At 38.1% G+C, this 24,263-nt stretch overlaps 1 long non-coding RNA gene across 3 annotated transcripts in view; it reads left to right on the plus strand.

The window, feature by feature from the left end:
* Window positions 1–24,263, plus strand: part of LOC129506676 (uncharacterized) — a 156,414-nt gene that overhangs the window by 51,785 nt on the left and 80,366 nt on the right. For 2 of the 3 annotated variants that reach the window (XR_008663850.1, XR_008663851.1), the window contains exon 3: window positions 8,661–8,719. This is a non-coding gene — a long non-coding RNA (uncharacterized LOC129506676). Of the gene's footprint in view, window positions 1–8,660; window positions 8,720–11,747; window positions 11,917–24,263 lie in introns of those variants that run through there. The other variant, XR_008663849.1, reaches the window with a different exon arrangement.

Consider the following 24,263-nt stretch of genomic DNA (forward strand, 5'->3'; position numbering starts at 1 on the left):
AGTCTCATTGTTAGTGTATAGAAATGCCATTGATTTCTGGGTATTGATTTTGTATCCTGCCACGCTACCAAATTGCTGTATGAGTTCTAGCAATCTTGGGGTGGAGGCTTTTGGGTTTTCTACGTACAGTATTAAGTCATCTGCAAAGAGGGAGAGTTTGACTTCTTCTTTGCCAATTTGAATGCCTTTAATTTCTTTTTGTTGTCTGATTGCAGAGGCTAGGACTTCCAATACTATGTTGAATAGCAGTGGTGAGAGTGGACATCCCTGTCTTGTTCCTGATCTTAGGGGAAAAGCTCCCAGTGCTTCCCCATTGAGAATGATATTTGTTGTGGGCTTTTCGTAGATGGCTTTTAAGATGTCGAGGAAAGTTCCCTCTATCCCTACACTCTGAAGAGTTTTGATCAGGAATGGATGCTGTATTTTGTCAAATGCTTTCTCTGCATCTAATGAGAGGATCATATGGTTCTTGGTTTTTCTCTTGCTGATATGATGAATCACATTGATTGTTTTACGAGTGTTGAACCAGCCTTGTGTCCCGGGGATAAATCCTACTTGGTCATGGTGAATAATTTTCTTAATTCACCATGTTGGTGTTGTTGGATCCTATTGGCTAGTATCTTGTTGAGAATTTTTGGATCCATGTTCATCAGGGATATTGGTCTGTAATTCTCCTTTTTGGTGGGGTCTTTGTCTGGTTTTGGAATTAAGGTGATGCTGGCCTCATTGAACAAATTTGGAAGTACTCCATCTCTTTCTATCTTTCCAAACAGCTTTAGTAGAATAGGTATGATTTCTTCTTTAAACGTTCGATAGAATTCCCCTGGGAAGCCATCTGGCCCTGGACTCTTGTGTCTTGGGAGGTTTTTGATGACTTCTTCAATTTCCTCCCTGGTTATTGGCCTGTTCAGGTTTTCTATTTCTTCCTGCTCCAGTTTTGGTAGTTTGTGGCTTTCCAGGAATGCGTCCATTTCTTCTAGATTGCCTAATTTATTGGCGTAGAGCTGTTCATAATATGTTTTTTAAAATCGTTTGTATTTCCTTGGTGTTGGTAGTGATCTCTCCTTTCTCATTCATGATTTTATTAATTCGAGTATTCTCTCTCTTCTTTTTAATAAGGTTGGCTAATGGTTTATCTCTCTTATTAATTCTTTCAAAGAACCAACTCCTGGTTCTATTGATCTGTTCCACAGTTCTTCTGGTCTTGATTTTGTTGAGTTCTGCTCGAATTTTAATTAACTCTTCTTCTGCCGGGCGTAGGGTCCATCTGCTGTTTTTTCTCTAGCTCCTTTATGTGTAAGGTTAGCTTTTGTATTTGAGTTCTTTCCAGTTTTTGAATGGATGCTTGTATTGCGATGTATTTCCCCCTCAGGACTGCTTTTGCTGCATCCCAAGGATTTTGAACGGTTGTTATCTTCATTCTCATTAGTTTCCAAGAATCTTTTTAATTCTTCCTTAATTTCCTGGTTGACCCTTTCATCTTTTAGCAGGATGGTCCTTAACCTCCACGTGTTTGAGGTCCTTCCAAACTTCTTGTTGTGATTTAGTTCTAATTTCAAGGCATTATGGTCTGAGAATATGCAGGGGACAATTCCAATCTTTTGGTATCGGTTCAGACCCGATTTGTGACCCAGTATGTGGTCTATTCTGGAGAAAGTTCCATGTGCACTTGAGAAGAATGTGTATTCAGTTGAGTTTGGATGTAAAGTTCTGTAGATGTCTGTGAAATCCATCTGGTCCAGTGTATCATTTAAAGCTCTCATTTCTTTGGAGATGTTGTGCTTAGAAGACCTATCGAGGGAAGAAAGGGGTAGATTGAAGTCACCAAGTATAAGTGTATTATTATCTAAGTATTTCTTCACTTTGGTTATTAATTGGTTTTAATATTTGTCAGCTCCCACAATGGCATATATATTGAGGATTGTTAAGTCCTCTTGTTGGATAGATCCTTTAAGTATGAGATAGGTCCCTCTTCATCTCTCACTATAGTCTTCGGGGTAAATTTTAGTTTATCTGATATAAGGATGGCTACCCCTGCTTTCTTTTGAGGACCATTTGAATGGTATATGGTTCTCCAACCTTTTATTTTCAGGTTGTAGGTGTCCTTCTATCAGAAATGAGTCTCTTGTAGACAGCAAATAGATGGGTCCTGCTTTTTTATCCAGTCTGAAACCCTGCGCCTTTTGATGGGGTCATTAAGCCCGTTCACGTTCAGAGTTACTATTGACAGATATGAGTTTAGTGTCATCATGATATCTATTCAGTCCTTGTTTTTGTGGATTGTTCCACTGAACTTCTTCTTAAAGGGGAGTTTTAAGAGTCCCCCTTAAAATTTCTTGCAGAGCTGGTTTGGAGGTCACATATTCTTTCAGTTCCTGCCTATCTTGGAAGCTCTTTATCTCTCCTTCCATTTTGAATGAGAGCCTTGCTGGATAAAGTATTCTTGGTTGCATGTTCTTCTCATTTAGGACCCTGAATATATCCTGCCAGCCCTTTCTGGCCTGCCAGGTCTCTGTGGAGAGGTCTGCTGTTACCCTAATATTCCTCCCCATGAAAGTCAGGGACTTCTTGTCTCTTGCTGCTTTAAGGATCTTCTCTTTATCTTTGGAATTTGCAAGCTTCACTATTAAATGAGGTCTTCTGGGGGAGGGGCCTGCTGTGCTGATTTTCAGGTGTTAGCACTTGGGGGAGCTGCTCTGCCCCTGCCTGCTGCAGGGCTCAGCGGGGGTTGTTTACCCCGTGAGGCCCCAGGAGGAACAGCCGCAGTTGCTATGGCAACTCTGGAAGCCTGGATTCAGCCTCTGCAGTAACTCCGGAGCTCTCGGTCTGCAGTGCCTGGAGGCTCCGGGCGGGGCTGCTGATCTGCTCAGCTCGGGGCAGGAGCGTCCTCGCTGTCCTGGGCCCTCCCGGCCTCTGCCTGTCCCGGGGGAGGCCGGATCCTGGGCTGTGTCCCGGCGCCCTGTGCTCCGGGGCCTGCGCTGTTGGATTCGCGCTCCCGCCCCGCAGCCCCCTCCGCGGAGCCGCCGCCCGAGCCCCTCCGAGCTGCTCCGGTCGGTCCCTCCGTGCGCGCTGCAGCCCTTAGGGAGCTCGGCGCACTCTCCTGCGCTCGCAGGTGTCTGTTAGTGTCCCCGGGAGCCCGAGGGCATCCCCGCCCTCCTGGGCCTGCTCCAACTCCCTGCGGGCCCCTTTCCGCCCGCCCGGGAAGGTTGGTGCAGCTCCTGCTCCTCCGGGACGGGGCTCTCCTGTCCTGGGGACACTCGCCCCGGCCTCAGCCCGGCTCCTCGCGGGGCCCCTCCCCCTCGGAGGCCTTTTGTTTCTTTATTTCTTTTTCCCCGTCTTCCTACCTTGATAGAAGCGCAAACTCTTCTCACTGTAGCATTCCAGCTGGTCTCTCTTTACATCTCAGGCCGAATTCGTAGATTTTCAGGATGATTTGAAGGTTATCTAGGTAATTTGGTGGGGACAGGTGATTTGGGGACCCTGCTCTTCTGCCATCTTGCCCCTCCGACCTATTTATTTATTTATTTATTTATTTATTTATTTATTTATTTATTTATTTATTTAATTTATGAGACACACACAGAGAGGCAGAGACACAGGCAGAGGAAGAAGCAGGCCCCATGCAGGGAGCCCGACGTGTGACTCCATCCTGGGTCTCCAAGATCAGGCCTAGGCAGAAAGGTGGAGCTAAACCGCTGAGCCACCCAGGCTGCCCCCCGCCCCTCATAATTTTTAAACAGAGAAAAGCCTTTTAATGGAATACTACATGGAGGCCAAATACAGAAGACACATTTAGAGTTTTTTTCTCTACTGGTTGCAGTGGAAGTGGGAGTGATCACTAGGTATTCGATTCCTCTCTTTTCCACCTACGCACATATATACATAATCCCTCTAAGCTTGAGAAAAAAAGCACAGACTTGAAAACACCAGTGTACTCTGTGAAGGACAGACTTGAAAACACCAGTATACTACAATGAGCCATTAATACGCATTAGGAGACCTGGTTAAATAACAGCCTTTTCACCAAGACATTCAGTATCTTAGTTTTTAAAAGTTCTTTAAGTGATTCCAATATTTAGCCAGACATCAGGATCACTAGAAATGTACTCTTACGGTCTTTTTGAAATTTATGGTTTCATTATTTTTTCTCCAAAACTTAGCTTTTGTCTTTTTTTTTCTTATTAGTTTTTTTACTCTTCACTTTACTTCCTCTTTTATTTTCTTTTCTATTTCCTTCCTGAATAATTCAGTCCAAAAAACATGAGGTAGTAGGTGTCTGTGATGGGAGGAGGGCCGGTGTGGCAGACTGGGGAGTGTGAACTCAAGAGGGTTAGGAAGGGTGTCTTTCTTATAATGGGGTTACAATGATAGCATCAGAACCCAAGAGTTGGGAGAAATGGCCCTGAACATTGTATAGGAGCCAGATAAGGGTGAAGAAGGCATGTGCATGATGGGGGTTGGAATTAAGAGTTTTCAGACCAATCTGAAACCCTAGCTCCCCTGCACACCCTTCCTTGCCAGACAGGTTGTCTAATCCCAATCTCTGTACAATATAGCACAGTCTGAGTCGAATTAGGAGGGCAGTAATCAGGGTGTCCAAATGGGTAGTGGAGGTGGCTTAGGGAGTGTGTCAGAGCCCAAGCAGGGAGAAGAGGGCATCTGTAAAAGGGCAAAGTAGGCATTAGCACCAAAAGATTGTTGACCTTCCTGGGGCATGGATAAATAAGTAGATAAAGGATAATGTAATCCAGGTTTGTTGCTTTTAGAAAAGGAAGTTATTAATATGAAAAGAGAAAATTAGAATGAGCCTGTGGTGTTGGACTGGACTTGGGATATCAGTGTGACCTTATGATATTCAATGGATAGGCAGATATAAATATAGATGCAATTGTGAGTATGTATGTATATATCAGATTATTATTTTGAGAGAGAGAGAGATTTGGGGGGTGGGGAGAGGCAGAGAGAGAGGGAGAGGGAGAGACTTTCAAGCACATACCCCACTGAGCAGAGCCAGACATGGGGCTCAATCTCATCTTGAAATCATGACTTGAGCCAAAATCAAGAGTTGGATGCTTAGCTGACTGAGGCATCCAGGCACCCCTCTATATCTATAGCTAAATCTTTATATCTACCCCTTTCCAATGAGGGGTCCCAGAGTCAGCAACAACTCAATAGAAGTGAATACATCTAGCACCCAGATTTTATTTTGTCACTATCATCAATTAAAAAGATAAAGAACTTTATGGAGAAATAACTGCTTCCAGGCCTGGGGAAGGGAAAATACGAAATGAGTCTGGAATATCCTGTTCTGCCAAAAAGAAAGAGGTGCCCAAGAAATGACGAAGACATGTTAAAATGATACAGAAGCCAGCTAAAATGGGTTCCCACAGGCTTAATGTGGGACAGCATGAGTGTTAGAAAAAAAAATATATCAGTGGATGAGAACTCATTGAATTAAATAGAAATCTATAAGCCTGTACTGACACACATACATATATTCATGCATAAATTAAAAGTTTCATAAGGAATGAGATGCTAAAAGATCCAAAGTATCTCCCCAGAAAATATTAAAATGTATAAATTTACAGTGGAGAAGCTTGACAGACACCACCCTAATCAAGTGATTAAAGTGCACATTAACAATAATGGGACAAATCAAAATTATTTGTCAATTGATAGGATGCACTATTACTGCTATGTTATTCCTGCAAAAAATAAATTTGAATTATTCCTTCAAAATGAATTTGAAGCTAATTATGAGGGAATGTCAGATGAACCCAAATCACTGGAAGTCCTATAGAATAACTAGTCTGAAATTGTCAAAATTATCAAGTTCATGAAAGTCAAGGAAAAACTAGAGAACTATTGGGGATTGAAGAAGACTGAAATGAATACTAAACAGGGAACATGATTATGAGGTGAATCTTTTTGCTATTAGAGATAGTATTGGGAAAATTAGTAAAACTTTAATGGGATCTGAAGATTCATTAATGGTGATATTCCAATACTTAATTTTCTGATTTTAATCATTTTATTATAATTATATAGAACAATGTCCTTGTTTATAGGAAATACATGAAAACCATTCAGAGGTTAAAAAAAATTTTTAACAAAAAAAAAAAATAAAGTATTCAGAGGTAACAGAGCATCATGTCAACAACTTACTTTCAAAAATCCAGGGAACTATTCCTACCATACTTACAACTTTCCTGTAATTTGAGCTTATTTCAAAATAAAAATGCATAATTAAAATGTATATATTTCTAGATTTTAAGTTCTTAAAATGACAGAAAATGCTTTATTTTCTTTTAATCCCATCCAAGCATCTAGCACAGCTCAAGAAGTACTTTTTTTTTTAACTTTTATTTATTTATGATAGTCACACACACACACAGAGAGAGAGAGAGGCAGAGACACAGGCAGAGGGAGAAGCAGGCTCCATGCACCGCGAGCCCGACGTGGGATTCGATCCTGGGTCTCCAGGATCGACGCCCTGGGCCAAAGGCAGGCGCTAAACCGCTGCGCCACCCAGGGATCCTCTCAAGAAGTACTTTTTAAAAGTGTTTATCAACATAAATCTAGAGGACTGGATAGAAAGTAATGATAACTAAAGTGATTGCTATTCGCACTTCAGAGAACTCAATGATTGATACTGATTGTGTTCACTAGTGTCTATATACTAAAACAATAACCAATAATATATTTTTAAAGGGCTGAAACAAAAATAGTTGTTGATAAATCCTAAAACAAAGAATTAAATTAAACAACCTCCCAGTTCGTTATTTCAATTATTTAAGATTTTACTGCATACAAATAATTCAAATAGCTTTAATGTTATGGATTGTGGATAAGATATGAATATTTAAACACAACTTGCATTTTGAGGATGTAATATATAGTATGGTGACTAAAGTGAACAATACAGTATCACATATTTGACAGCTTCTAAGAGAGTAGGTCTTAAAACTTCTCATCACAGGAAAAAAATATAAACACAAGAAGTGATAGATGTGAACTAAATTTCCATAGCAATCATTTCACAATATATACACACATCAAATCATCATGTTGTATCCCTTAAACTAATATCACTATAAATTATATCTTAATAAAATTGGAGAAAAACACAATTTGCAGATATTTTTGGCAGAGATAATTATATTCCTATCTCTACATCCATTTTCACTTTTTTCCTTACTAACAGAGCTCTGCTTTTTGAGCTGAGCACACCGCCTCCTAGAAGAAACACTGCATTTTCCATCCTCCTGTATAGTTAAGAATAGTTACCAAGTTTGTGGCGATGAGCTGTTAGTGGCTGTTGCCAAGAACTTCAAGAAAGGCTTAGAAAAGCTATACCAACTCTAGACTACCTCCTGCTGGAGTTCTTTACCTAAAAGCATTGGGTTTCCATTGTATTTAGGTTTTGGAATTTTTCTATTAGATGCACCTGAATATACTCCATATGTCTACAAAAATTCTCAGAACTGATCCAAACATCTGTCAAACATGTTGAAGAGCATGGTTCAAATCTCACCTCCATTATTTTCTAGTTCCATAACCTTGAGAAGGATATTTAGTGTCTCTTAGCTTCAGATTCCTCATTTGTAAAAAGGAAATAATAATATCTACCTCATAGTGGTTGAATGAATATTCCGTTAGATAATTGTTACTTTGGAATGTCTGAAACATAATAAAGATGCAATAAATGATCATAGACCATAACAGCTTTTCTTTTAATGCACATTGTTTTCTTCCCATTTTGTAAACTATAAGATTATTAAAGCTTTACCACGTTCTCATCATGGATTTTATTTCTTCTTAAAATTTTCACTGTAGGTGTCCATGGGTGGCTCAGTGGTTGAGCATTTGGCTCAGGTTGTGATCATGGGGCCCTGGGCCGAGTCTCGCATCACTCACTGCAGATGCACATCAGCATCTCCCTCTGCCTATGTCTCTGCTTCTTTCTTTGAGTCTCTCATGAATAAATAAAATCTTTTTTTTAATTTTTATTTATTTATGATAGTGAGAGAGAGAGAGAGAGAGAGAGAGAGAGAGAGAGAGAGAGAGAGGCAGAGAGAGAAGCAGGCTCCATGCACCGGGAGCCCGATGTGGGATTCCATCCCGGGTCTCCAGGATCGCGCCCTGAGCCAAAGGCAGGCGCTAAACCGCTGCGCCACCCAGGGATCCCCGAATAAATAAAATCTTTAAAAAACTTTATTCACTGTAGTTCGTAAAATATCTAACTACAAAATTCTCATTTACAAAATGTACAAAATTCAAAAATTCTTTCCCTAAATTCTGATCAGTTTAGTGGTGATTTTCTGTTCTATACTTACCTTTTTCTATCTAAAATCTGAATCATCAATGTACTTTATATGTAAACCATTTGTCTTGAGAAACAGGTGTTACTGAGCTGGAGTCCATTAAATCAAACAAGGTCAGAGCAGAGGTGTGTTTTGGTGTTGGCCAATGCATCAACATAGCTCTTGGGTTATCCCCCCTTCTAAAGACCTTCAGGCTGGATTACCATTCAAGATCTTGATATGGTTTAATTCTATAAACAAAGTTTGTGTGTCTCTATTCCACTAGTGTTCCTGGTACTCAATTATCATTCTTACTTCTCAGTGAGACCTCAGTTTCTATTTCCTTCTCAAACCTAGGTGACACATGCTGGAATCACAAAGAGGATTGAAGACTCCTAACAAATACAGTAGACCAGGTCAGATATGTTACATATTATTCTCAAATGGCAAATCCCACTGCAAGTGAACTGTCACTCCCACTGTCCTGCTTTCCCTGCTTTCTGAGTAGATCCTGATTTTCTGGGAAGACTCATCCAGAACTCATCTCCTAGGAAGACTACCCCCAAAATCCTGGCAGCAATTTAACTCAATCACAATCAATCCAAGCACACTTTTATTCTATTGTGCATAAGGTACTCTGGTAGATTGTAAAGATGAAAAAGACAAGATCTCCTTTCCTTAAAACACTTATAATTGACTGAAGTCCATGGCTGCTGCAACAGAGCCTGGCCAGACTACTAAGGGGAAGCCTTTTAAGCATCTAGTAATTTAAGATATTGAAAACATTCCATAAGATTCAGTATTATATGGTTCATTAGGATCTGTTGTGGCTAGCCTTCAACATTTTTGGATAACTAGTAGACTTAGAAGATCATGTGATGGAGGTGCCTGGGTGGCTCAGGGTCAAGCATCTGCCTTCAACTAGGGTTATGATCTCAGGGTCCTGGGTTAGAGCCCCACAGCTGGCTCCCTGCTCAGTGGGGAGTCCGTTTCTCCCTCTCCCATACCCTCTCCCATTCCCACTCCTGCTCCCCCTGCTTGTACACTCTCTGCCAAATAAATAAATAAATAATCTTTAAAAAAAAGATCATGTTATGTTGGAGTAGGAGAATTTATCTTGATGACTTTATACCTACAAAGGAACCAGCATCCTAATTTTGCAAAGTAAAGAATCTAGGAAATAAGTGCCAGAGGAGGAACTAAAAATAAGATTCTATATGAAAGTACTTACCTTGATCCTGAAAGAAAACAAATCAGCAACAATAGCAGCAATTGAGCGCAGAATCAAGCATAGAAAGTCCAAATACTAACCACTGGAGTCCATGTGAATAAAGCTGAGGTCAACTACATTAAACATCATATATGCCATAAGGCCTTCAATCAAGTAAATAAAGTATGTGTAAGTTGTGAAAAAACACACAGAAAATCCTTACAATTGGAGATCTTATTCCTTTTTGTATTTCCCATTCCTAGTCTGGTAAATGGCAGGACATTAAGTAAGTGTTTAATTAATTTTTTAAAAAACCCACAAACACATTAAGCTATAGTAAAAGGCAGAGCTCTTACTGAAATCTATTCCTTAAGAAATGAGGCTTGGATCGACAGATGATGGATAAAGAACATGTGCTATATATATATAAATATACAATAGAATACAACTCAGCCACCAATAAAATGAAATACTGCCATCTGCAACGATGTGGATGGAAATAGAGGGTATTATGCTAAGTGGAATAAATCCATCAGAGAAAGACGATTACCATACAGTCTCACCCAAATGTGGAATTTAAGAAATAAAACAGGATAATGGGGGAAGGGAAAATAAAACAAGACAAAATCAGAGAGGGAGACCATAGAGACTCTTAGCCATAGGAAATAAACTGAGGGTCACTGGAGGGGAGGGGTTGAGGGGATGGGGTAACTGGGTGATGGACCTTAAGAAAGGCATGTGGTGTAATGAGCATTGGGTATTATATAAGACTGATGAATCATTGAACTCTACCTATGAAACTAATAATACACTATATGTTAATTAATTTAATTTAAATTTAAAAATGAGGCTAAGTTATTTACAATTCTTTTTTAAAAGATGGGATAAAAATTCCAAGACACAAAAGAAAAACAAGTCCAAGAAAATGCTTATCAGTGTTCAAATGTCATGTACATTCCTTTAAGTTCTCTGTTAAGAGAAGTTTTATTTTGCACACTCGAGCCATCTAGACATTTGGGCTGGCACATTTCGTTTGGAAAAGCAAAAATTAAAAGTTTGCCTACAAGTCAAAGTCCACAGGCAAGACTGAAGGATGCTTTAAAGTGAAGTATTCAAATCCTTTTTAATCACCTCCCCTAAAGCAGGTATGTTGATGTTTAATCCAAACTCTTTTAGATTATTCAGGATGATAAGCAGCATGTCACTCTATATTCTTTAAAGAAATAATTCAAAAGCAACTTAAGACAATTCTTGGCAAGACAAGGTTTCCGCTTAGAATTTTGGAAACATAAAAATTTTATAAGGGGTGCTGAGAATGGAGATGATTTTCAGGACCATAAAGTGGAGTATGTCACAAAGTGTTCATCATGTCCATTTCACTAGATCTCTAGCTGCTTCCTTTGCTGTTTCCTGAGAGAAACACAAACCTCCCAACTGTTTTTCAGATCAGGAAAATTTTCAATTCCTAAATCTTCCTAAATTCTTCTAAATAGGTGTTCAAACTTTTGATACTAGAATAACAACTTTACAAAATTTTGTATGTCTTCATAAGACTATTCAGTTTCCCATAAGGTATGAGTCAATTTTTATAATGGTAGGTATAATCTTCATGGCTTCTCAGGGAATTTCATTACTATACATTAATTAAGTGGTCTGGGAAGACAGATATATAGAGAAATAGCAAGATACACAAACACACACAGAAAATGGAGTAAGATCAACAGTGAGAGAAAGAGAAATTTGAAAGCAATCTGCTCTACTTACTGAGTGAGCAAGAGGATTTCTGCACCCCGTATATAGTCTCTTTCCATACAGCTAGCATAGGATGATCATCTTAGTAAATTGGTATCATTTCAGGATTTAAAAACTTGTATGTTTTTGATACAGCATGGTCTCGAATGTAAACAAATTATTGCGCTGAATCATATAAAATCATATTTATAGGACAAAAACTCAAATTGTAGAGATTTCCTATTGTTCAACTGTTCATAGCATCTCTTATTCACTCTGTTGGAGAGAGAGGAACCCTCACCCTAAGTAATACAAGAGGATCAATCATACGACACTCAGCGCTGGCAAGAAAGATTGCTTGACATGTAGGGCCACAAGGAGTTGTACTTGGGAGCAGAGTGAACAAGCAGGGGCCATAGAAGGTAGGCTTTAGAGTAATATGGTGATGAGGTGCCCTTGGTTCCTACAGGAGAATATAACTGGCTTGTTTGAATAATCCACAGGCTGGCAGGAAACTGAAGCAGCCAGGCTGAGGTACAGTGCAGTGGATCCAGCTGGTAGGAGTCTGAGTGAGTCTGCTGACCTGGAAGCATATCTGATGAAAGGAGAGGAACTCACAGTTAAACAACTCTTGGAACCCTGTGGGGACCCAGTGACCCATGTCAAAGCAGCACATGCAATTTTAGATATTACAGTACATCAACCTAACTTCAACTGATATTCAACTGGGGAAAAAAAAGTTAATATGTTCCATTGTTGGAGAAAATTTAGTTGTGTTGTATTTATATCTTCAATATGGAGCCTTCCCAATTGTAATTTACAGTATATATGATTTTCCAATTAAGTGCTAAGATAGATGCTGCTAGTTGTCTACTCAATATTGGTTCTTTCCTTCTTCCTTACTAACTTCAACTTTATTCAGGCAACAATGTACTTAGTTAAGAAATGTGAGGTCACAGGTTCTATTATATTTGTAGTGGCCATGTGACATAGCTTTGGCCAGGAAGATATCACCAGGAGGCTAATGGATGGGACTTTCAGAAAAGTAATGCTTCCCTGATAAAATCTAACACACTCATCTAGCACACATCTTATGTACATCTTTGTCTTTTCCTTTCTTGTTCCTTCATCTGAGGATGTAATATCTAGAAATGGAGAATTATGACCATAAGAAGGATATAACTTCATAAGTATCATGAAGTATAAGGTATAACTGACAAATAGGAAGACAAGTGCTATTAAGGGAGACAAAATGAGACAGTTAAGAAAACTGTGCGTTTTTAGTTCATTGTCAAATTTTCCAAAATAGTTATTCACACTTGTCTCCATTCTGTGCCTTCCCACTCCCTTCACAATCTACTCTCATCTGTCTTCTTCCATCTCTACTTCATCACTGCCTGGAAATAGCTATTAAAGTCACCAGCGACCTCCATGTCACTAAAAACAATGTATATCTTTTAGTACCTTGTCTTAATTGTTTTTTCAATGTGGTTTGACACAACTAAATTCTCCTCTTTTCTTGAAACAAACAAAACCCTTCCCCTTTAGTTTTTCTACTTACCAGCTCATCTTTTTTCTTCCATTCCATGTGAAAATTCCTCAGAGCTGGACCTGAGGTCTCTTTCTTTTTTCTTTTTATATTCTTGATGGTGTTATCCATGCCCATGAAGTCAATTAACGGTTATATGGTACTAATTCCAACTTTATATCTCTAGCCCAGATTTCTCCTTTGAGTTACAAACTCAAATCCTGACACCATTCATTACAACTGCCTGACGATTTGTAGTCAAAATCTGACATTGCTTTTAACTCCCCAGCATCTGATTCCCTTTATCTTGTTTGAGAAGATTAAGAGGCATAATCCTTGTTACACAATGGAATTTCAAATTCCAACTCCTTGATTTCCCACAATTCCTTATATTTAGAGCCTGGGGACATGATCTAGAATCCATCAATCATATGTACCTGTCACTGTTAATGGAGAACTAGTGGCATGATGAAGTGATATTTTTGAGACTTCTCCACAGGTCATGGTGTTTAGGGAAAAGTGATCAAATCCCTGACCAGTACCTGCTGTGCAGCCAGTGAAGGGATTCAGCGTTCAGTGCTTACAGGGTCAGGGGACCAGCTACAGTGTTTACAGCTGGAGTCTCATCGGACTAGTTCTATGGCATAATTTTCAGCATTGTCCTTGAATCTATATTCATGTACCTGGCTCTGTATCAGAGTGATAATTCTGTGAGCTACTAGATTTTTTTTTCTTTTAAACCCTTTACTGAAATACAACACTTATACAGAAAAGTGAATAAATCCTAAGTAATCAGATTTAGTGAATGATGGCAAACTGAGACAAGCATGTAATCAACACCCTCTGATACCTCCTTTATGCTCAATTCCTACCACAGCTCTCTCACAAAGATAACCATAATGCTGACTTCTAAAACTAATTTTGAACTTTACATAAATGGTTTGATACAATATACACTCCATTGTGTCTAGGAGGCTTCTTTTGCTTAACATTATGCTCTCAGGGTTCATCTACATTTTGCATATAGCTGTAGACTTATTCATTCTTATTGGTTTGTATTTACCACCAGGTAAATATATACAATTTATTAATCCATTCTCTTACATACAAGCATTTGCTCAAATGGGGGGGGGGAAATACTTCCATTATTTGCAATATATCTTTATGAGCACTCTTATTTGTCTTTTGGTGAATGTACATATGCAATTCAATTAGATGCATATCTAAGAGTGGAATTGCTGGGGCATAGGGTTTGTGAATGTTCAATTTTACTGGATACCCTCACACAGTTCTCTAAAGTGTAGCAATTACTCCTCTTGTAAGAATTCATTCTTCTATTACAGGGTATAAAAACCTCAGTTCTTCCATATTCTCATTAATGCTTGGTATTCTCTGGAATTTTCATTTTAGTCACTTAGGTAGATATGTAGTGCAAAACTAATTATAATTTGCCTTTCTTTGATAAGTAATTGTTCAGGCTGCTATAACAAAAATACCATAGACTGGGTGTCATTTATTTCTCACAGTTCTGGAGGCTGAGAAGTTCAAGATCAAGTGTTTGGGGAGGGTCTGTTACTTGGCTTATGAATAGCCACCTTCTGTCTGTGTTCTGACATAGCTGAGAGAGATACTCTTTCTTGTCTCTTCTTATATAGGTACTATGATTTTGAGTGCTCTAACCTAAATACCTAATTAACTCCCAAAGGCCCAATATTCAAATATCATCACATTTAGGGTTAGGGTTTCAACATATAAATTTTGGGGGAACGTATATATATAGTCCATTGCAACAATGAAATTGAGCACTTTTCCACGTGTGTATTTTTGATTTTTGATTTGGATAGCTTCTCTGTCTATTCAATCCTGTGGCCATTTATCTTTTGAGATCTCTGATTTTTTTTCCCTTAATTTATAGGTCTTCTTTGCATATTCTGGATATACTGCTTTGTTAATACATGTATTACAAATATTTTTATATATTCTGAATATGACTCCTTTTTAATTATTTATTTATTTATTTATGATAGTCACACACACAGAGAGAGAGAGAGGCAGAGACACAGGCAGAGGGAGAAGCAGGCTCCATGCACCGGGAGCCCAACGTGGGATTCGATCGCGGATCCCCAGGATCGCGCCCTGGGCCAAAGGCAGGCGCCAAACCGCTGCGCCACCCAGGGATCCCTATGACTCCTTTTTAAAAATAGAATACATTTTATTCATAAATAAGTCTCCATAAATTTAAAAGCAGGGCAACCCCTTTTTGGAAAAGAGGATATAAGAAGGCAACAGAATAAAATAACAGAATAACAGAATCTGTTCTACCCTCAAAAACTAGGTAACTACCTATATTCTCTGTAAAAGCATGTCAAAGTAGCTATGAAAGCCAGAAATCTAGGAATTATCTCTGATATCTTCTCTTTCACTTACCACGTTCAATCTCTTTCCCTATTAATACTACTACTGTAAAATACATCAGTAGCTTAAAGCAATAATAACTGTTATCTCTCACATTTTTTTATAGTTCAAAATTTCAGATGTGACTTGGCTGGGCAATCTGACATGGGGCATCTCTTAAGCAGGAATGTAGTCAGGTGTCAGCTGACACTGCAGTGCTCTGAAGGCTTGACAGAGGCAGGAAGATCTATTTTGTAGCTGGCTCATATACACTGTTGGCAAGTTGGTTCTGATTGTTGGTATAAAGCCTCAATATTCCTCTACATAGACCTCTCCAAAGGGCTGCTTGAGTATCCTCATGGCATGGCTGCTTGCTTTGCCCAGAATGAGTATCTAAGACACCAAGGCAGAAGTTGAAATGCCTCGTATGATCTAACCTTAGGAGTAATTGTAACATCTGTAAATATTTTATTGGTCACATAGGTCAGTCCAATTCCATGTGGAAGTTGCTTATACAAGAGCATGAATAACAGAAGGTGAGGATCATTGGGTACCATTTTGGAGGCTGGCTACAACAATCACTGTGTTTTGTCCATTTTATATGAGAAATATCTCTCAGCTGTGCCACTGCTGTGGTCTAATGGACAATCATTTATCTCTTGTCCAATATCCCATATCTTTCCTAAACCCCCTCACAAATCTCACCAGGAGCCAGAGAGATTCTTTCAAATGATAAATCTGATCATGTTAGTCTTCTGATTTAAATCACCAGTAGTAAAAACACTTATAGTTTTTAATATTACAAAGATAATAAAATATAAAGATTACATAATATAATCAGTGTTATAAATACTTCTAATAATTTTAAGAAAATATCTAAAGCCACTGAAAGACATACTGGGTCCCCCATGATTTGCCTCTGCTTCCTTGTACTTCTATTTACTGTACTATTGCCTCACTAGTCCTTTCTGTACTCCAAGGTTTATTATTCAACTCTAATGCTTCTTCTTGGAATACTCTTCCCTCTCACCCCATTTCTCATTGGACTAACTCCTAATCATTCTTAGATGCCCATTTAAATACTATTTCCTAACTTATTTTTCTAAGTTCTCAAACTAAATTAGACCGTACTGCTATCTTGGCACCTGGGTGGTTTGGTCAGTTGAGCATCTGATTCTTGGTTTTGGCTCAGGTCGTGATCTCAGGGTCCAGGGATGGAGCCCCATGTGAGGCACCATGTTCAGTGAAGAATCTGCTTGAGGATTTTTCTCTCTCCCTCTGCCCCTCCCCACTCTCTAAAATAAAATAAATATTTAAAAAAATACCTTACTGCTATTCTTTATCACATCATATAGTCCTTTCTACTGTAGCTCTTAGTTTAGTATATTTAACTATTTAGATAACTACTTGATTATTGTCTATCTCTTCTACTAAAGTTCTGTAGGAATTGGAACCATATCTGCTTTGCATTCCATAAGGAAGTGCCTAACTCAGAGTAAGCCAATGTAGACTCCTGAATAGCTCTGAATAAATGGATGGATAGATACATGGATGAATTGATGGATGAGAGTGACTGAGTACCTAAACGGGTAGCTGAATAGAGAGCTTTATATCTGGGAACATGATGAAGAAAAACTGGGTCGTAGATTTAGTTTGCCATATCTTTCCCCCAAGACAAATGGTTCCAGAATTTCTTCTATGGGTATGTGTGTCTGGTAAATGGTGAAGGGGTGATGGAACAGGTGGAATCTGTAAAGTAACTTATACTTTATATCATGGTTGTTACTGAAGGAATGCCAGTTCATACGTGCAAAAAGAGTGACCACTTTGCAAACATATTTTGTCCTGTATATGTTATTATCAGAAGCTATTTTAATTTAAGAAATGAACAGTTTTGATACTCTTGCATTGTGCTTAAGTACAGAAGTCCCTACAAGACTTCTCTAGAAGACCTCCCTAGAAGTCTTTAAAACTGAAAGGGCTTCTGTCTCTTACCATCTTTATATAATCAGAAGCAACCTAGATTCCATGTTAGTTTAATGCTCTACAGAATAAAATGTCAATGATAGAAGTATTTTCAACTAGGGCCATAACGTTTATTCTTTTTAAAAAAATCAGTTTAGGGCTTCAAACAAACGAGGGCATGAAATATTTTTAGTTGTCTTTATTTTTTATTTTAGCCCCAGTTCTTAATTCCACATACTGTCTCAGTGACTTTGTTTCCTAGAAACACTAAGGAAAGGCAACTCAAAGTTATAAAACAGCTTCCTGAAAAGTAATCTTGGAAACTAGATCTTAATACTAATACAAAGATGAAAATTACATACAATCAATGAGTTTGCCTATCTTTGTCAGTTTTCGTGTAATAGAAAAATAATTTTGTATTTGAAATACACAGTATGTGTTAAAGACCTCTCCTTTTGCTGCACTCAATTTCTCAACCTTTCATCTAATTTCTCTCCAGTATTATGCATAATTGATCATATGCTGAAGCTTTTCTCTATTTGCTTAAACCAGATATCCATGGGGCCTTCCTGAAGTATTTAGAAAGAAGAGCTGCTACAGAACTGTATTTGGCTCTATCAAGCAATTTCTTGATGGAAAATGACCAATGAGTTTAATTTCTCTCAACAGGGAATCATTCTGCCTTATTTCCTGGGGAAGAAAAGCAATGAAATAAGGAGTTATAAATTGGAGAACACATAAAATTTTAACTTCAATTTCGTTCTATTTTGTAATAATCATTTTTTACATTTGTGTAATATGCTACATATAATACTTTCATGTTTACTAAGATACATTTTGTGCTTCCTTATACAAGATTTTTTCTTGTTAATAGTCTGTGTGTTTCTTATACTAAAAAATTAGCTTAAATCTTTTCCTTATCTACTTTTTTTTATGAGAATTTCAGCACACATTTATTGGATCTGTGCCATAAATAAATGTGTTCAGTACTATTAAGAATTCACATATACACACACACGCTTAAGAAAGAACATCTGTTCATAATTCAAAATCCAATGACAAGAAGAGGACAAGTGCACAGACAACAATAATACCAGGGAAAATATGGTAATGTGTGAAAGGATTCATAAAATGAAACTCAGAGAGGTTCTGAGTAGAATAGAAATTATCATTAGGATTCTTGAATGCTTATTATACACTAGATACTTTGTACTTTATACACTAGGTTGAAAGTTTACCATTATTCTGTGAGACAACTATTATTTCCATTTTACAGAGGAAAGAAAAAGCTTATCAAAGTTTTTGAGTTCCCAATCCCAAATCAAAATAAATAAAAGGAAGATCTAGAATCAAAAAGCATGTCACAAGCCTAAGTATTTGGCTATTATGAAAAAGCTTCACATGGAAGTGTCATTTGAATTAAGCCAAGCTTTGAAGAAATCAATAGAATTTGAATAGACAAAGAAAGGGACAGAGAAAACCAACCACCTGAGTGCAAGCATGAATCAGACCCCTGGGAGTTGGAATGGGTATCTGGAGGAATAAGCTCAAGCACAATGCTGAGTTCTCAGCACAGATCTGAGAGTTAACAGAGAAATATGAACTCCAAAGTACAACTGAGAATAATGCTAAGAATTAGGTAAAAATGAAGACTGGGCACTAAGTACTAAAGATATTAAGGAGCTGGGGGCATGAACTAGTTTTCAAAGGGAGAAACGAAAGATGGGAATGTGTAATACATCATGCTACTATATAAAGTAAACCGGAGAAATTCCTATGTCCCGGTTTTTGACCCCATACTGAAAATATGTGGTGTGTGATTTTGCCTTGTATGTCAGAGATGGAAAGTGGTCACCAGTATCTTCAACTTCCTTATCTTCATCTTCCAGGACAGATGATTTCTTTGTCCATTTCCCTAGCAATTAGTTAAAGACAATGACTAAGTTCTGGTCAGTGACATGTGAGTAAAGTGATGAGCAGAACTTCCAGGCTTTGTCTACGAAAGCCCTCCTGCATCCTGTGGATGAATGATGGTGTGGAGTAGATATCATCCACTAACATATTTTTCTTTTCAAGTGGGAAACACTTTACCACCACTCTACCTTTTTTTGTGGTAGTAAACCAGTGGAACTATGGGGTTATTTGTTTTTTTTTTTTTTTAATTTTTATTTATTTATGATAGTCACAGAGGGAGAGAGAGAGAGAGGCGCAGAGACATAGGCAGAGGGAGAAGCAGGCTCCATGCACCGGGACCCCGATGTGGGATTCGATCCTGGGTCTCCAGGATCGCGCCCTGGGCCAAAGGCAGGCGCCAAACCGCTGCGCCACCCAGGGATCCCAACTATGGGGTTATTTGTATCTGCAGTTATCTCACCCTGATATTCTTTGCTGAGTAATTTGTTGTGATAACTACTATCTCCGACTTGGTCCCTAATTCTCTCCTGCTGGCTATGCCTGAGACTGAACAGTGCTGCAGTATTTACGTGACTCTACTGGATGGGGTCTCAAGTGGGCTCCCAGTTTTGCTGTGCAATCCTTCTGTGTGCTGCTGGTCATCAACTGGTCTCATTCCTTTCATGGCCTATTTTGAAGATTACTTCTTAAGATTCTTCTGCTCTCTCTTTCAGCAGATAAATGAAGCCTTCTCTTTAGTTAAGTGCTTATTCAGGAATTGTGTCCATGTTTTTGTTGTCCTTTTCTTGTTGATTTAAGTAGTCCTTTATGTATTATGGATATAAAACCATTATGGGTATAAGATAAAAAATGGCTAAAATTGAAGACTGACTTTTTAATTGGCAATGATGTGGAAACATTGGAACTCTTGTACACTCTTGGAAATGTAAATGGTACAATCACTTTGTAAGACTTTTGGTAGTTTTTTAAAAAGTTAAGCATTTATCTATTATATAATCTAGACAACCCACTCCTAAGTAGTTACCCAAGGGTCACAGAGGAGCCCCTGTAATAGTATGGCTGAGAAGATGCTTTCTACAGAGGATTTTCTGCACTTTTGTAGCAGGGAGTGAGATGTAAATACTTTTCTTTATTTTCCTTATGAAATCTTCACTAAGGTTTATGTCAGCTTACTCTATGTAAGCTTTTATGAAAAGACTACTGATAATTGGGTTACATAAGCAACAACTATTGATTACTTACCTTGGTCTAAGTACTATGCCATCCACATTCACATATATTATCTTTTTCAAATTTCACAATTACCTTGATGAATGAGAGTCAGAATAGAGAAAAGGTGTTAGTTGAGACAATAATCCATCTAGACTGGGGTAAGGATAGAAAACCATTGAAACTGCCCTGGTAGGGACTGATCATGTCTTTATAACTTGATATAGCAGACTGAACAGTTTATACTCTCAGTTTTTGCTTTTATTATGTCTTATTAGTCACAAAGAGTACCTGTCACCATCTTTATTCATTGTAGGGGGTATACAGTATAATTTTCAGTTTATATATCTCTCTTTTTCCTCAGGAGAGATTTTAGGGATGACAAAGAAACAAATTATCTCCAATTTGAGCAAAAACTTAATTCCTTTTTGATAAATCCTAGAGGGATCCCTGGGTGGCGCAGCGGTTTGGCGCCGCCTTTGGCCCAGGGCGCGATCCTGGAGACCCGGGATCGAGTCCCACGTCGGGCTCCCGGTGCATGGAGCCTGCTTCTCCCTCTGCCTGTGTCTCTGCCTCTCTCTCTCTCTGTGGCTATCATAAATAAATAAATAAATATTTAAAAAAAAATCCTAGAGAAATTTTTCTTTACTAATGGTAGTATAACTGTTTAATGTCCTGATCAGTGAAATTATAATTTAGCCTAAAAAATGAATATATGTGTGATAGTTTTACAAACCTAAAAAATTTAAGCAGTCTTGTGACTAGATCAATAAACTTTAACAGATATCCTTCCTAGCATCTAGACTAACAATCTTATCAAGACAGATCTTTTTGTGTTTGTGGCATTTTTTCCTATAAAGGCTTCTTGCAGGAGCAAGATTTGAACTAGCTTTCTATGAAGTTAAGTACCCTTCTGGCAAGTTTGAAATAAACCTAGACCTCTGCTAAAAATCAATACATCTGAGAAACTTCCTGCAACATTCTTTTGTCTCTTGAATTGAACTCCTTGAGAAAGTTCTGTTTATTTTCACTGTAGCTCAATTATCTGGTAAGAGGTTTGGTACAAGTAAACATGTTTTCTAAATGTTAGTTGAACAAATGAATATTTGAATGAATTTACCAACTACCGACTTGGCTTAATTTTTACAATGCTTATTTTTTGGAAAGATATCTCTGATAAGGGAAATTCACGTACAGGGACCCACAAAATGGAAGCTGCTCCAGTGGCCCAGACCACACCCCATATCTAAACCAAAGTTAGCACACACTTAGGGGAAACATTTCACTGTCTAGTAAACATGACATATACCAATCACAATCCTCCAACTCAGCTTTAGTGAGTTCACCTTACTATAGAAAACAGAAACTTCTAGGTAATCTTGCCTTCTTGTCATACTGCCTAACATTCTATAAAACTTGCTCTTGCCCAAAATCTCTTAGGAAGAGGGCTTCACTATTTGTGAAGCACTATACTCCCCCAGTCCATGGATTCTTTTCCCTTACATAAAGATAAATAAATTTTAATATATAAATATATATAATAATAATTATTATAATTTCTCAGGTGTGTCCTATCTTATCTGGCTTGGAATTTTCTAGGCCCTGGTATTTCCTCACTAACCTGGGACAATTCCCTCTCCCTCCACCCAATTAATTCACACCACATTCAGGGATAGTTTCCTAACCCTCTTCTATGCACAAAGTTTTAATGTTTTTTGTTTTTCTTCTTAAATTTGAAAAGGATGATGGGCATTTATTTAGGCAATTTAGAAAATATTTAAAAGAGAAAAAAATAAAAGAGAAATAGGTGGAAGGTTAAGGAAAGGTCACTATAGTTAGTAAGAAGAGTCTGACTCACTGAAAAAAAAAATTAACTGATGAAAAACAAATCAGAAGAAAAATAATGAGAATATTTTGGGTGTCTGGCCAAACCAATTCCAAAACTGCAAGTAATGAGAATGGGAAATTAGTCAGAAAAGACTACAGACACACCTCTGAAATACTGCTGGTTCAGTTCCAGATCACCACAATAAACTGAGTATTGCAGTGAAGTAAGTCATGAATTTTCTGGCTTCCTAGTATATATAAAAGTTATGTTTATACTATACAGTAGTCTAGTAAGTGTATAATAGAATTATATCTAAAAAAATAATGTACATACCTTAATTAAAACATATTTTATTGCAAAGTCTGGTTGGCTCAGCTGTTTAGCATCTGCCTTCAGCCGAGGGTGTGATCCTGGAGACCAGGGATCGAGTCCCACATCAGGCTCACTGCATGGAGTCTGCTTCTCCCTCTGCCTATGTCTCTGCCTTTCTCTTTCTGTGTCTCTCATGAATAAATACATTTAAAAATAATTTAAAAAAACATATTTTATTGATAAAAAATGCTAACCATCATCTGAGCTTTCAGTGAGCCACTGACCCTTTTTGCTGGTGGAGGATTTTGCCTGGATGGCTTTTGTTGATGGCTACTGACTGACCAAGGTAGTAGTTGCTAAAGGTTGGGGTGGTTTTGGCAATTTCCTAAAATAAGAGAGCAATGAAGTTTGCTGCATCATTCAACTCCTTTCATGAATGATTTCTCTGTAATATGGCATGCTGCTTTATAGCATTTTACCTTAGTAGAACTTCTTTCAAAATTGAGTCAATCTGCTCAAACGCTGCCACTGCTTTATCAACTAAATTTATGTATATTCTAAATCCTTTGTTGTTACTTCAACAATTTTTACAGCAACTTTACCAGGAGTAGATTCCAACTCAAGAAACCACTTTCTTGCTTATCCATTAAAAGTAACTCATCTGTTCAAGTTTTATCATGAAGTTGCAGGAATTCAGCTACATCTTCAGGCTCTACTTCTAATTCCAGTTTTCTTGCTGTTTCCACCATATCTGCAGTTACTTCTTCCACTCAAGTCTTGAACCTTCAATTTGTAACAAAACAAAAGAAAAAAACCCACAGTATCTGTGTAGTGCAATGAAGTGAAGTGCAATGAAACAAGGTGCATTTACACTCATGAAGTAAAGAAAGTTGTATGGCTCCTGAAGGGAAGTCTGTATGTAGCTTTGCCCTGACTGGCTATGAGACTTTTCTGCCTCCTCATTTTTTCTTAAATTTATTTATTCATTTGGGGGAAGGCAGTGGGAGAGGAAGAAAGAGCCTCAAGCAGACTCTATGCTGCACGTGGAGCTCCATGAGGGCTCCATCTCACAACTCTGAGTTCATGACTTGAGCTGAAACCAAAAGTCAGATGCTTAACCGACTGCACCACCCAGGCATCCCACTGCACCCTCACTTTTCAAAGGAGGAACTTGGATTAAATGATACACAAGATCCTTTCCAATTCTAATATTTTATAGAGGACTAAATTTTCTAGCAGATTAAATAGATTCTTATGTTTTAAATCATATATTCATATTTAGTCTCATATAATTTGGTCATTATATTTTCTTCATTATTTAAGTCATAATTATTGAGTGGTTGCCTGGTATTTGAACATTGTGTTAGGCAGTGAGCATACAAGATGGGTAAGATAAAATAACTGCCATCTATTGCCTCACAGCTTTATAAACCGCAACAGAGCAATTGGAGCAGAGAAGATAGCTGGGGTAGGGAAGCCTGGATGGAGATAGAGTGAGGATAAGAGCAAGAAAAAATATTTTGTAATTTCCAAAGGCATAAGTAAGGCCCCTGCTTTCAAGTAAAAACTAGTTAGGATTTTCATTTTCATTTTGGTTTTATGAGTATGGTTAGTGCTATATGACTTTAGCCACATAGCAGGTTAACAAGGGATTCACTGGATTTTCCACACCTTCCAAAACAGAGGACAGTTGATTCTTGGTTTTGTTGATCTGGTTACTACCTAGTCTGGCCTTTGTCTTTGTGTTCAATGTACAATAGCTGCTTGGGGATCTAGGAGGTTGCTCACTGGCTCTCACAGAGCTTGATACTGACATGAAAAACTAAATTCCAGATAGAAATCCTGAGAACAGAAGAGCCTAGACCTGGT

The sequence above is a fragment of the Nyctereutes procyonoides genome, unplaced genomic scaffold (assembly GCF_905146905.1).
Source record: "Nyctereutes procyonoides isolate TBG_1078 unplaced genomic scaffold, NYPRO_anot_genome, whole genome shotgun sequence".
NCBI lineage: Eukaryota > Metazoa > Chordata > Mammalia > Carnivora > Canidae > Nyctereutes > Nyctereutes procyonoides.